This window comes from Pelophylax lessonae (genome assembly GCF_965119305.1).
Source record: "Pelophylax lessonae genome assembly, chromosome: 6".
Lineage (NCBI taxonomy): Eukaryota > Metazoa > Chordata > Amphibia > Anura > Ranidae > Pelophylax > Pelophylax lessonae.
In genome coordinates this window covers 229,406,690-229,422,511 of record NC_138773.1, presented here as the reverse complement: position 1 = coordinate 229,422,511, position 15,822 = coordinate 229,406,690, and the positions used below count along the sequence as shown (strand labels likewise).

General features: G+C 43.9%; 1 protein-coding gene across 1 annotated transcript in view; it reads left to right on the top strand.

Moving 5' to 3' along the window:
- The window catches only part of LOC309557982 (UDP-glucuronosyltransferase 1A1-like), a 166,241-nt gene that overhangs the window by 28,772 nt on the left and 121,647 nt on the right, over window positions 1–15,822 (top strand). The window lies entirely within an intron of this gene.

The window sequence follows — 15,822 nt, the reverse complement described above, 5'->3', positions numbered from 1 at the left end:
TGGTAGTAGGCTCAAGAGCTAGCAATCTTAGATAATGCAGATGTAGTAATAGTCCTTAGTATGCAGAGCTAGATAGTGTAAGCTTTAGTATAAAGGTTATAGAGGTTTCCCCTGTGGGGTACTTATCACTAATAGCAATGTAGCAGAGGAGAGGTTCGGCAAGAGCGGATGATCCGGTAGCGGGATACAGGGATCAGCGCAGCGTGGTTCCGACAGCGAGGTATGCTTGCAAGCATGAGAGCTTCAAGACAGGTTAGCATCAAGGCACAAAGCAGTTTGAACGAACACATGTGAGTGAGAGCCGGCGATCTAAATAGCCATCCAGTCCGGCGCTCAGTGATGACAGCATCAGTCTTAAAGGTGTATGCGCACCTTACCAAAAGAGAATGGTGGGGCGCATACACTTATGAAAGAGTAATTAGGGTACCCAAAGGTACCAGAACATTACAGTACCCCCCCCTTAAGGCCGGCTCCTGAAGGCCTCTGGAGCTGGTTTGTCTGGGTACTTCGCATGAAAATTGCGGATTAATCTAGAGGCATGTATGTCAGAGGTGTTTAGCCAGGTGTCGTCTTGGGGCCCATAGTTCTTCCATTGAACCAAGTACTGAAGTCTTCCTCTGTGGATACGAGAATCCAGAATCTCTTTTATCTCGTATTCTTCTCCACCTTCAACTTGTACAGGAGGAGGAGGTGGGATAGTAGGCCTTATTCCTTGGTCAGGAACATGGGGCTTCAGTAGCGACACATGGAAAATGGGATGTATTTTGAGGTCTATTGGCAATGTAAGCTGTACTGCAGCTTTTCCAATAAGTTTCTTGATTGGGAAAGGTCCCAAGAACAGAGGTCCAAGCTTTTTGCTGGGGATTTTCAGTCTTAAATTTTTTGTTGAGAGCCAAACGAGGTCCCCGATAACGTACTGAGGAGAAGGTCTTCTGCGAAGATCATAGTACTTCTTTTGTTGACTATAAGCGTGTGCAATGGTAGTATTAAGCAAACCCAGAGAGTCCTTTATTTGGGTAGGATAGTCTGAAGCTACTGGGTTATTTGAAGGAAAGATGCGTGGTGGAAGAATAGAGGGATGAAACCCATAGTTCAAGTAGAACGGACTCTGCTTGGTCGTACTGTGGGTTGCGTTGTTGTAGGCAAATTCTGCCAGAGGGAGAAGATCCACCCAATCATCCTGTTGGTAAGAAGTGTAACAACGTAAATATTGCTCGATGCATTGGTTGACTCTTTCAGTCTGTCCGTTGGTCTGCGGATGGTAAGGAGAAGTGAGCTTCCGCTCGATCCGTAGTATGTGACATAGTTCTTGCCAGAACTTGGAAATAAATTGTGATCCACGGTCAGACAGAAGAGTTTTTGGGATACCATGTAACTTAAAGACATGTTTCATCAGGAGTTCTGCCGTTTGTTTGGACGAAGGTAGTCTGCGAATAGCAATGAAATGTGCCATTTTTGTCAGATGGTCCACTGACACTAAGATGGTATTAAATCCTTTGGAAGGAGGCAATTCCACTATAAAGTCCAAGGACACAACTTCCCATGGAGTTTGGGGTATTGGTAGACTGCATAGTAGACCGGATGGTCTCGTAGTGTCAATTTTGGACCTGGCACAGACATTGCATGAAGAGACGAATTTTTGTATAGATGTTTTCATGTCAGGCCACCAGAATTGCCTGGTAATCAGATTAAGAGTCTTTGTCATACCCATATGTCCTGCCATAGGCACATCATGCGATAATTCCAAGATCTTGGTGCGTATGGTAGGTGGTATGTAAAGTTTGTCGTTGTAGTAGAGGAAGCCTTCTGCATCAGTATTTAGTTGTGGTGGGGGTGAATCCAAACTTATACCATGCAAAACCTCTTCCTTCAAGGAACGGACAACTCCAATAATGCGTTTGTGAGGTATTATAGGAACGGAAGGGATTTCGAAGTAGTTTTCTTCAGTTAGTCGTGATAGTGCATCCGCCTTTTTGTTCTTATCTGCAGGTGTGTAGGTCAATAGGAAGTTAAACCTTAGAAAGAATAGTGACCATCGTACCTGTCGGTGCGAGAGAGTTTTGTTAGTCTGAAGATATTGGAGATTTTTATGGTCCGTGTATATAAGTATTGGTAATTGGGTGCCTTCGAGTAGATGTCGCCAATTCTCCAGAGCCAATTTTATAGCAAGCAGTTCCTTTTCACCCACGGGGTAATTTATCTCGGGACTGCTTAGGGATTTAGAAAAAAAGGCGACTGGATGAAGTGGTGAAGTGTGAGTTGGTCGTTGGGAGAGTATTGCTCCTACTGCCATGTTTGACGCATCTACTTCCAGAATGTATTGGAGGGATGGGTCTGGATGGCGTAGTATGGGAGCAGAAGTAAACCTTGTCTTTAACAGGTGAAAAGCTTTATTTGCTTCATCTGACCATTTGAATGTTTTTTTAATGCTAGTGAGCTGTGTGAGGGGTCTCACAATGGCAGAGAAGTTTCTAATGAACTTCCTGTAGAAATTCGAAAATCCAAGGAATCGCTGTAGCGCCTTGCGTGTGGTTGGTGTAGGCCAGTCCTGAATGCAGGATATCTTACTCATGTCCATCTCGATTCCTGTTTTGGATATGATGTAGCCTAGAAAGAGTACCTCTTCTTTATGAAACAAGCATTTTTTCAGTTTCACATAAAGGTTGTGTGCAAGCAATCTCGATAATACTAGTCTTACATGTCTTATGTGTTCAGACAGGGATCGTGAATATATGAGTATATCGTCCAGATATACCACAACACAGACATCTAGTAAGTCTCTGAAAATATTGTTTATAAATCGTTGAAAAACTGCAGGGGCGTTGCATAGCCCGAATGGCATTACAAGATATTCGAACAATCCGTATCTGGTTCTGAATGCAGTCTTCCACTCGTGTCCAGCACGGATTCGAATGAGATTGTATGCTCCTTTCAGGTCCAATTTTGAAAAATAGGTAGCTCCACGCACCTGCTCAATGAGCTCAGGGATAAGCGGTAGAGGATAGCGATCTTTTATTGTAATAGCATTCAATTGCCTATAGTCGATGATAGGCCTGAGACTTGAGTCCTTATTGCGGACAAAAAAGAGTCCTGCTGCTGTGGAAGAAGTGGAAGGTCTAATAAAACCTTTTTCCAAATTCTCATCCAAATAGTATTTGAGATGGGAAAGTTCATCCTGTGAAAGAGGATAAACATGACCGAACGGCAATTTGCTATTTGGGAGTAGATCAATGCTACAATCATAGTCTCGATGGGGAGGTAGTGCTTGAGCATTTTTCTCAAGAAAAACCTCAGAGAGATCCTGATAACATAGTGGTGCAATCTCATCTGTCACCACAGACAGGATCTTCCCGAAAGACGGGAGGTTACACGTACCCTCGCAATAGCAAGAGAGGAAGGTCAGGGTCCGTTCCTTCCAATCTATGGTTGGTTGATGTGTGTGCAACCAGGGAAGTCCCAAAACAATAGGAAAGTGGGGTGAAGGTATTAGATCGAAGGTAGTGGTCTCCATATGAGACCCGTTAGTAGTGACTAGGAGTGCCTGTGTCTGATCAGTGATCGGACCAGAGGATAAAGGAACACCGTTAATAAGACTCACTGAGACAGGTTTAAGTTTAGAAATAATAGGAACTTTATTTAAAGCAGCAAAACGTATGTCAATATAATTTCCACAAGATCCTGTGTCAATCATGGTCTTAGTAGTAATCCTGTTCTGGTCCCACTGTAATGTTAAGCAAACAGAAAGATAAGGGTTAGTGATTGAAGTTGTCAATCCCAACTGGGAAGAACTGGATAATGGCATTCCCATTTTCTCAGCCTTGTGTATCTCTTTTGCCCACAGCCATACAGCCACACTGGGTTTACATGTACTCAGTGTATATTTTTGGTTGTATGGTGTGTTTTTCACTGACAACTTTTTTTCTTTTTTATTCATTTTTGTCGTTTTTCTTTATATACAATTTCAATTGTTAAAAGATAAACATGGCGATATTCACGAGACTCTTAAATGGAGATACATTATTGTTCTGGCAGTTCCTCTTTTCTTATCAGTGACATATCATTGTTATTAAGAAAGGAGACTAATTTTTTTAGCAATTACATCTTTTTTCTTTACATGGTCTTTTGCAGTATGGACAGGCTCATGTCTGACCCGTCCCGCTAAGCCAAGCTATTATTGGACTCCAGCTGCCCTGAATCAGGATATTTTTGAGGATCACAAACCCATCCCCCCTTTCTCCATCTTATGATGGTTGCATAACATCTTAAAGCAAAAGGAAAAAGGAGAAAAAAAACCTTTCAGGCATTTGGCAGTACTTGGATCACAGTTTTCTTCCTGTTTTTAATCTGCAAGCCTTAAACTTATGTGTAAACCAACCCTGTAAGTAAAAACCATCTGTCAAAATATGTTGTGCATATATATTGTATAAACAGATATGATATTGTTAGAACATTATACATTTTATCTTTTTGAATACTTACAGATAGGACATTAGCGTTATCCCTGACGAAGGGGTCTCAAGAACCCCGAAACGCGTCGGATCTTCTGGTCCTTTTGGTTGTGTTTCTCTGGTTACATTGCACATACATCTGAGCTTGCAATTGTTTTTATGTATATATTTGCATGTTCCAATGTTTTCTCTTTTTTTGTATATATTATTTTTTTTCATTAAAACATTTATTAATAATTCTTACTTGTTGCAAACTTTATCTATTGGTGCCTAAAAAGTCCCAATCCCAGGGGAACCCCCTTTCTTCTCCTAGATCGAAGGTAGTGGTCTCCATATGAGACCCGTTAGTAGTGACTAGGAGTGCCTGTGTCTGATCAGTGATCGGACCAGAGGATAAAGGAACACCATTAATAAGACTCACTGAGACAGGTTTAAGTTTAGAAATAATAGGAACTTTATTTAAAGCAGCAAAACGTATGTCAATATAATTTCCACAAGATCCTGTGTCAATCATGGCCTTAGTAGTAATCCTGTTCTGGTCCCACTGTAATGTTAAGCAAACAGAAAGATAAGGGTTAGTGATTGAAGTTGTCAATCCCCCTAGGAGGACATGTGAACACTCACCCTTCTTTTTGTAGACTAGGGGACAGACGTTTATCTTGTGATCCGGGGATGCACAGTACAAGCAGAGATTACCAGATCGTCTTCTGGCTCTTTCCACAATTGATAGAGGTGGGCGTATGGTTCCTACCTTCATAGGAACGGGGTCAACGGCCGAAATCCGAGAAGAACTGGATAATGGCATTCCCATTTTCTCAGCCTTTCTTTCTCGTAGTCTTCTATCTATGGTGATACTGAGTTGTATCAATGCATCCAGGGTTTTTGGCAGATCCGCTCGGGCGAGCTCGTCTTTAACGGCCTCTGATAGGCCAAGCCTAAATTGGGTTTTCAGAGATGCATCATTCCATTCTGAATCAAGGGTCCATCTCTTGAATTCTGCGACAAAGTCTTCTACAGGTCTCCCACCTTGTTTCAAGGATCTTAATTGAAGATCGGCAGTACTCTGCCTATTGGGATCATCATATAGGCTAGTGAGTTCTGCTAGGAACAAGGCATAGGAGTTGAGAAGCTGATCTCTTTTCTCAAAAAGAGAGTCTGCCCAGGCCCGAGGATCGCCTGTTAGGTAAGAAATAATAGTACAAACCTTAATGTGATCAGTAAGGTAGGTACGGGGTTTTAGCAAGAAAAGTAACTCACATGCGTTTTTAAATTCGCGAAATTTTTTGCGATCGCCTGTAAATACCAAAGGAGGATTTATTTTGGGTTCAGGGGACTGAGCAGTGGTAAGTTGTGTCAGTCTAATTACCTGCTGCGACAGAGCCTGATTGTCTTCTTTTAATTCAGCAAGTGCGTGTATTAACGCAGTTACTTGCTGTTTTAATTGTGTCATCTGAGTGGTTATTTCTGCTGAATCCATTTGTGGTTCGTTCAATCTGTAATGCTCCTGCGTTTTACGTATGATGTGGATTTTCAGCTGCAGAAATATTCCACTTCAGTAGTCATGTAGAGAAACGCTGAGACACCAATCCCAACTCTCAATGACTCATCATGTGTGGATAATCTCAATTCAGCAAGTAAATACACACACTCAATAAGATGTTTCCTAGAGTGACTTATGTATATAGTAACACAGTGATGATAGGCCGAAGAGACAGGTTGGGTAGAGATGGTAGATAACAGACACTTGAAAGGAAATGTTCTTGAAAGTAAGATAGTAGCAGATGGGATGCAGATAGGTTTAGCAATCATGTATGGTAGCAGATGACAGAGTAGCAGGTGGACATACAAGAGAGATCAACCCAGTGCAAGAACAGGTGGTAGTAGGCTCAAGAGCTAGCAATCTTAGATAATGCAGATGTAGTAATAGTCCTTAGTATGCAGAGCTAGATAGTGTAAGCTTTAGTATAAAGGTTATAGAGGTTTCCCCTGTGGGGTACTTATCACTAATAGCAATGTAGCAGAGGAGAGGTTCGGCAAGAGCGGATGATCCGGTAGCGGGATACAGGGATCAGCGCAGCGTGGTTCCGACAGTGAGGTATGCTTGCAAGCATGAGAGCTTCAAGACAGGTTAGCATCAAGGCACAAAGCAGTTTGAACGAACACATGTGAGTGAGAGCCGGCGATCTAAATAGCCATCCAGTCCGGCGCTCAGTGATGACAGCATCAGTCTTAAAGGTGTATGCGCACCTTACCAAAAGAGAATGGTGGGGCGCATACACTTATGAAAGAGTAATTAGGGTACCCAAAGGTACCAGAACATTACAGAATCAGCGAAATCTCCGGAAAAGCAGAGAAAATTCTTTAAGCACTTGGGGAAGGAACACTCCAACTTTCCACGTCTGGTGGAACTTAGGGATATCATCTCAGAGGAATGGGGGAAGGTGGACAAGAGAACCTCCCTGCCAAACAAGGCAATGAGGCTCTATCCCTTCAAAGAGGAAGATGTGAAGCACTTGGAAGCCGCCCTGCTAGTTGACACAGCAGTAATGCATCTAGCTAAAAATGTCACCCTGCCTCTTGAGGATGCTGTATTCTTTAGGGATGGTTTGAAAAGAAGGATTGACCTAGATCTCAAGAGGTTTTATGTGATGGCTGGTATGGCTTGCAAACCCACCTTGGCGGCCATGTCAAAGGCGATGGAGGTGTGGTCGGATAATGTCAACATGGTCCTCAGGGGCATCTTTGAAGAGGTGGCCAGTGGGTCAGCCATTCAAAGCTGAAGTTGGCATCAGCCTTCCTGGGGGAGGCCGCTATCACCATCATCCACCTGTTGGCTCGGTCTATGCTCCCGTCGGTTACAGCCAAGCGGACGCTGTGGTTGCGTCCTTGGTTAGCTGATTTGGCCTCTAAGCAGGCCTGGTGTAGGATCCCTTTTGAAGGGTCCTCGCTGTTCGGTAATAAGCTTGATAGCTCCATAGCCCGGGCCACAGGCAGGAAGTTGGGTTTCCTACCTCAGAACAGACGCCTATTCGGTTAGAAGAGGCCTCAGTTGAGGAGGCAAAGCACAGAACGGTCAAGGGATGCTCGTTTCTATAGGCCAGGCAGAGTTTCAGAAGAAATTGAAAGAGGGTTGAGTCTTCTTTCCAGAAGGCTAAATAGAACTCGTCAACTGGTGGATGAGAACCCTCTAAGTCCTTTGCAGATTGGGCCTGCTCAGGCATGTCTGGTGGGGGCACGGCCGCTCCATTTTGGGCATGTCTGGACGGCCTCAATCTTGGACTTCTGGACCATCAAGACGGTCTCTGCAGGCCACGCATGGTCCTTCACAAGCCCCCCCTGCTCAAGTTTGTCCCTACTCTGTTGCCTCAGTCGGAACAGAAGAAACGGATCCTTCTATCCTACGTGGAATCGCTGGTGGCTCAGGGCACTGCAGTGCCCTTTCCATAGGATGAAGAATGCCAGGGCATGTACTCACCTCTTTTTCTGGTTCAAAAGAAGAACGGCTTGTGGCACAGAAGAGTACCGCAAGTTTCTCCGGTTCGCAATACGGTCGGTTCATGTTCAGTTTACCTGCCTCCCTTTTGGCCTCAGGTATTTTTGAAGATTCTTTTGGCTGCGGTAGCTGTTATCAGGATGAGAGGCATTTGTCTTCATCATTACCTTGATGACCTTCTCCTGCTGTCAGAAGACAGGGATCCACTGCTGCGTCACAGGATTCTAGTAATTTCCACTCTTCAGGAATTTAGATGGCTTCTGAATCTAGAGAAGAGCCACCTGGAACCAGCACAACACCTGAGGGCCCAATTCGACAATGTTGAAACTACTATCTCCCTGCCCCTGGAGAAAATCCCAGTGGTTCGGCAAAGGATATGCTCGGCCCTGTCTTCCGTATGCCTAAGGGCGTCACAATGCCTTAGAATTATTGGCAGGATGGTCTCCATGGCCCCCATGGTCAAATGGGCCCTTTGGAGGATGTGCCCATTTCAGAAGGGGTTTATTCAGCAATGGGACCCAGACAGGAGCAACCAGCTCAGTTATATAACTCCGAGCAAGATGGACAGCCTCTTCAGGTGACTGCATCGTGGGAACCTGCTCAATTGTCACTCCATTGCCCCTGTCTCCTGGGTCATAGTCACGACTGATGCAAGCAGCACAGGTTGGGGAGCCCTTTTCGGGTCGGAAGTCGCCTAAGGCAGCTGGATCCTCAACTCCTGCACCCCAGTCTCGAACGTCCTGGAACTCTAAGCCGCCTTTTGCACCCTTTTGGGCCTTCCACCATCTGGTAAAGGGGAAGTCAGTGCTGTTGAGGATGGAACATACCACAGCGGTCTCGTACATCAAGAGACAGGGTGGTACTCGCAGTCTTCAGCTTCTTCAGGAGGTGGAGCCAATCATGGCATGGGCCCAGAAGAATCTGGCCAACATCTCGGCAGTCCCCAGAGTCCCCAGAGCCCAAAACATCCAAGCAGACTTTCTGTCCTGGTTCCGGATGGACAACGAGTGGTCCCTGCACATGGAGATCTTCGGCTGGATTCTGTCTCTGGGGGTCGATCCCGAGGTCGACCAGTTTGCATCCCCCTGCAATTTCAAGCTCGGGAAGTTTTACACTCGGGCTTGTTGCAGCCAGGCCTTGGGGGTGGATGCCCTAACGGATCAGTGGAACTTCAGCAGGGTGTACGCCTTCCCTCCAATCCCAGTCAACGGTCATGGCGCCATACTGGCCAAACAGGCCATGGGTCCCCCTGCTAACACAGCTCAACTTCCGGGCCCCAGTTCCCCTTCCCCTCAGCCTGGACCTTCTGTCCCAGAGGGCAGTGCTGCACCCATGCCCAGCACGTCTGATGCTGATGGTTTGGTTCTTGAGAGGGAGAGGCTGGAAGCCCTTGGCTGCACATCAGGAGTCACCTCTACCCTCATGAGTTCGAGGAGGTCAAGCATGAATATGGTCTATGGGAGAATTTGAGTTTGTGGACTATTCTTACTCCATGGGAAGGTCTTATAGGGACCCAGGGGTGCGGGACATCCACGGCTACCTTCAGTCAGGCCTAGATCTATCTCTTTTGGTCGGATCCCTCAGGGTCCAAGTCTCGGACCTATCGGCCTTCTCCGGAGTCCGGTTGCCTGGTCATCCTCTAGACTCAGGCCCCAGAGGAAACCAAGATTCCCTAAATGGGACCTTCCCCTAGTCCTCGACTCACTATCGGAGTGAATGGGGTCGGCCTGGCCTCTATTAGGAATCTCTCTGCCAAATCTGCCTTTGTCATGGCCATTACCTCAGCCAAAATAGTTTTTGAGATTGGTGCCCTCGGTTACAAGGAGCCATTCTTGATCTTTTTTCCAGACCATGTTGGTACTCATACCCATGCTCGACGCAAATCTTAAAGTTACCTCGATCTTCCAAGAGAACCAGGAGATTGTCCTGCCTATCTTTAAGGCCCGGACCCTGCTGAGGCTCATCCCTTGGACTTGGGAGAAACACTGAAGGAGTATCTCCGGGCTACTGATTCCTTTAGGAGATCTGACCATCTGTTCATTCTCTTCTCTGGCAAAAACAGGTGAAATCGTGCCTCATCCAGATCTATCACGTCTTGGATTGTCCAGGTCGTCCAACAGGCTTATATGGCTAAGGGCTTGACTCCTCTGGAGGCGGTGACAGCTCACTCCACTCGAGATGTCTCGACCACCTGGGTGGCAGCACAACACGTTGCCCAGAAAGTCATTTGCAGAGTGGCATCCTGGGCTTCTAATAATACTTTCATGAATTATTACTATGTGGAACATGCTTCCTTATCATCTTTAAATTTCGGTTTGAAAGTCCTGTCAGTGAATGGGGCAAATTAAAATTCTTCTTTGTTCTGCATTCCCGCCCGTGTGGTGGCGGCTAGTTATTTCCCACACATAGGCTGCCATGGAGGCCGTAAGGAAAAATTTCCTACCAAATACTTACCGTAATTTTCCTTTCCTGATGGCTTCAATGGCAGACAGAGTTACACCCTTCTTTTTGGTTTAAGATTCAGCTAGTTACGGAACACAGTCTCTGGCCAGAAGCTGAAATTTATGGGAGTGGGGTCCTACAGCACTGGAGATGAGGCGGGATTAACCGACACATAGGCTGTCATGGAGGCCATTAGGAAAGGAAAGGAAAATTACAGCAAGTATTTGGTAGGAAACTTTCTGTTTTTATTTCAAATAGTAAAACATTTATCAGATCACATATTCCATGTGGCTGTTTGCATAGGAGTACCAAAAGTCAGCATCCACTGTCAGCATGAACAGTTGTTAATAAAACTTTGGAGATGAGGTTGACGCATAACTATGCAGGAGTTTCCGCTTCCTTAGGACCTCTCATCTCTTAAACAAGATTGAGTAATCAACAGGAAAATGTATCTTAGAGTAGAAAATAAAAATATTATATGCAACAACTTCATAGGGTAATTGTATCTTTCTATATTCTATTCACTAATAAGTATATAGGGCTAGCGATGATGCAGTATATTATACTTGTATATATTCACATATATGATTATTTGTTAAAAAGGGCCTTCTTCGCTACCTCTGGGGTTAGTCATTATCGGTTTATATATGTATTATATACTTTATTAGGATGTTGCATATAATATTTGTATTTTCTACACTTAGATACGTTTTTCTATTAGAAATATGATTTATATTTTTACAATTTTTTTGCATTCTTTTATGTTCACTGGAGGGGTATTCATAAAGTCCTACTACCTATATTTTTGAGAAAATTCAAGTTATAGACCACATACCATGACTGAAGAGAGGGGGAAATAGGGAGTTAAAACAGAGAAAAGTAAATTGGATTTCACAATTTGATACTATTTATCCCAGAGGTTTGAATTAGGATTATACTTTACATCTCTTTTTATAAATATTTTGTTTAAATATGTTAAATATTTTGTTTCCTTCTTTTCTTTTTTTCAGATATTTTTATGGATAACCAGAAACACTGTTAAATTGTGTTTCTCCTCAATATTAGCTGTAATGCTAGTCTCTATCTTGCTTTAAGTGAAGATTATCCGGGTTATGCTAATTTCCAGTTGATGAGAGAAGTTGCTATATAATGAATGTGATCAGAACCTAATTTTCTTGCTTCCTTTACCTGATGAATGATCTTGATAGATCCGAAACAATGTGATTTTTGTCATTTGGATTTCTCCTTGATGAGTTTTTTACTCTCTTAATAAATTTACATGGTGCTGCAGATTGGACTTTTTTCTTTTTCTATATACCAGAGACTGGCTGATCTCCATTGCCTGCTCTGCATCTGTATGATGGAGTTACATGCCGAGTGTATGTATATATATATATATAAATATTTATATATATATATATATATATATATATATATATATATATATATATATACATACTGTATTTTATTAGGTTTATTTTGTTCAATCAACAACAGAAACTTGCGACTTGCGCAAGGAATGAAGCTGTGACAAAAATATAGCTTTTTTGTAATGAAATTTGGTTTAACAGAGTAAAGACGTTATACTGTATAACGACTAAATCTGTCTGTGTAGTTTGTTAAACCTTACCATAAATAATAACATATTACGTTTTTTTTTTTTAATACCACGAGTGTATAATGAGTTTTGAAATTCTAGAGAAATGCTTAAATAACATGTTACAATTTAACTAATGCCCCATACACACGTGCAGATTATCTGCAGACTTTTGTCTGCAGACTTACCTTTTCTATGTAGTACAAGGGCCTGCCGGATTGCATACAAATTGAAAATGTTTAGGTTTGACCTCATATTATATGGTTTTGGTAAGTCTGCAGACAAAAGTCTGCAGATAATCTGCATGTGTGTATGGGGCATAAGACTAAGCACATTAGATTTTAGTCGACTAAAATTATTTTAGTCAACTAAAATATAGGAAATTTTAGTAGACTAATGGGCCATACACACTATAAGATTTTCTGAAGACTTTTTCCTTTACACTTACCAAAACCATATAATATGAGGTAAAACCTAGACACTTTCAATTTGTATGCAATCTGGCAGGCCCTTGCACTACATAGAAAAGGTAAATCTGAAGGAAATCTAACCACAAAAGTTGGATGGTGTGTATCCAGCTTAAAATGTACTGGAGATTTTAGTTGACTAAATATGACTGAAACTAAAACAATTGCAGATGACTAAAATGCGACTAAAACTAAAATGACATTTTAATCAAAAGGCTAAGGCCCCATGCACACGGGATGTTTTTAACGCCGCTGTAAGTAGCGTCAGGCGTTTTCTTTTTGCAGCCTAAAAATGCACCTCCATGTTATTCTATGGCCTCATGCACACACAGACATTTTTGAGCTGTAAGTGGCCTAGGCGTTTTTAAGCTGCAAGAAGAACCCACGGCCTGCGCATTCTGAGGACCAGCGTTACAGCTGTAAAAACGTCTGACGCTGCTAAAGGCTGAATAACGTTGCTATAACGTTGCTTGACGTGCGTTAAGCCATGTTATACGTTTTTTCTGCCTCCATTCAAAATCAATGGTTCCCTATGGGAGTCTATTGATTTAAATGGAAGTCGCACCGCAAGTCGGATCAGGATGATCCGACTTGCGACGCGGCTTGCGCTGTGAGAATCTTGAGGGGGAACTCCACGCCAAAATGGGAGCAAGGTGCTTTGGGGTGGGGGGTGCAGAGCTCCCCCTGCCCCAAAGCACCCACACACCCCCCATGTTGAGGGCATGTGGCCTGGTGTGGTCCAGGGGGGGGTGGGACTGCTCGCTCGTCCCCTCCCCTTTCCTGGCCTGCCGGGCTGCATGCTCGGATAAGGGTCTGGTATGGATTTTGGGGGGGACCCCACGCCGTTTTTTCGGCGTGGGGCTACCCTCAAATTCCATACCAGACCCGAAGGGCCTGGTTTGGAACCTGGGGGGACCCCCACGTGGTTTTTTTCCCCATTTTGGCGTGGAGTTCCCCCTCAAGATTCTCACAGCGCAAGTCGCGCCGCAAGTCGGATCATCCTGATCCGACTTGCGGTGCGACTTCCATTCAAATCAATAGGCTCCCATAGGGAACCATTGATTTTGAATGGAGGCAGAAAAAAACGCTGCTAAAAGCAACGTGGCAAAACGTGCAATAACGCAAATGGAAAAAGCTACTGGAAGCACGTTTTTACAGCTGCTTTTTCCGGCGTAAGAACTAGCTCTGACGCATGTTTTTTCTAACGCCCCGTGTGCATGGGGCCTAAAACTAAAACAAAATTTGCTGACAAAATGAACACTGAAAATTGTCTTGTACAATGTAAGCGGCCTCTGTACATTGATTTAGAATTGCGGCAAAATGTGAGAAGTGTTTGTGATCATTATTTCCCATTGGCACCCCAAACGCAATGTGATTTTGCTGCAATTGTCACGCGACAAATTGTGGCAAAATCACGCAAACAAAAGCACAGGATGCGAAGTCCCGGAACTTATTATGGGAGACACCCATCCCACAATTTTGTTTGCACTTAGTCGATTAGTCGCGTGACAATCGCGGCAAAATTGTACCGTGTTTAGGGTGCCATTGGGAAATAATGGAATCGCAAATGCATCCCGCATTTTGCTGCAATTCTGAATTGCTGGCAGAATAGCAGTGATTCGGCCAGCGATTCAAATCGCCCAGATGTTTATGGAGCCTTAAAGTGGAAAGCTCTAGCAAGAACTCATTTAACCACTTGCCGACCGCCGCAAGTACATATACTGCGGCGGTCAGCCCCGGCCAGGCAAAGTGACGTACCGGTACATCACTAGCCTGTCACTGGCTTGTGAGCCAATAGCGGGCGAGCACCCGCCGCGGCTCGTTCCCTAACAAGTCAGTGCGTGTGACCGGCGGACCCGATGTCCGCCGGTCACTCGCGATCGTTCGCCGGCTAATGTAAACAAGCCGCCTGTCATTCTCCCCTGTGTAAAAATGGAGATCAGACGGTTCTACTATGTAGGACCGTTGATCTCTGTTTTTACACTAGTAGCCATGTCCCATCACAGTTAGAAACACGCCCCTAGGACACACTTAACCCCTCCCTCTCCAATACAGTTAACCCCTTCCCTGCCAGTGTCATTTTTACAGTAACAGTGCATATGTATAGCACTGATTACTGCAGTAATGTCACTGGTAACCCCAAAAGTGTCAAAAATGTCAGTCAAGGGTCCGATCTGTCCGCAGAAATGTTGCAGTCCCTCAAAAAAAATCGCAGATCGCCGTCATTACTCGTTAAAAAAAAAACACCAAAAATTACAAAAATCTTTCCCTTTGTTAGTACACGCGATAACTTTTGCGCAAACCAATCAAAATACGCCTTTTGTGATTTTTTTTTACCAAACATATGTAGCATAAAACAAATTGGCCGAAAATGTTAAAAAATTTTGATTTTTACATTTTTTTGGGGGAATTTTATATAAAAAAATGTGAAAAATATTGTTATTTTTGCAAAATTGACGCTCTTTTTTTGTTTATAGCGCATGATCAAAAAATCGCACAGGTGATCAAATACCACCAAAAGAAAGCTCTGTTTGTGGGAAAAAAAGGACGTCAAATTCGTTTAGGTACAGCGTCGCACGACCGCGCAATTGTCCGTTAAATTCACACAGTAAAAAATCGCAAAAAAACCCCTGGTCAGGAAGGGGGTAAAATCTTCCGGGGCTAAGTGGTTAACATCAGATCTAGTCATGATCCAGGACACTCATTTCACAACTGCTGTACATCTACTGTTTATCTACCCCACCACCTATGGTCAATAGTTTTTGTGTACATGTCTGTTAACTAAAACTACAGAAATAGGGATTGCCATTCATAAAATGTTCCCTTCTGTATTGACAACCCAACTGACAGACCCTGATGGTAGATTTCTTTTTCTCAAAGGGACAATTCAAGGGCGTCAGCATTAAAGGAGAAGTACAGCCAAAGCTTGTTTGGCTGTACTTCTCCTATGGATCACAGGAGTGCAGTTTGTTTTGCACTCCTGTGACCCATCTTCAGCAGAGAGGGGGCTGAAGTCCGCTCTCTGCTGACGTCACAGAGTCGGTCCAAGCTCGGGCGTCATCACGACCATGCCTGGAGCCAGCTCCCATCCTCTCCACAGCCCAGTGCTCCAGTGACTGATAGTCACCAGCTCTCTGCTCGGGGAGCTGTTATAACCGAACGATCGGCGGTGTTCGTTCGCTCGGTTCTCGGTGTTAGAGGCGTGGGGGACAGATGGGTACATCTAGGTAAGTATGAATAAAACAAAAAAAAACACCATACATTTTTTAACACTCCTAACATCCGTACTGTGCACTTTTACTCTCAACTTTTAAAGAAGTTAACAGACTTTTTTGGAGGAATTATTGCTTGTGGGAGGCGACATTCATCTAACCC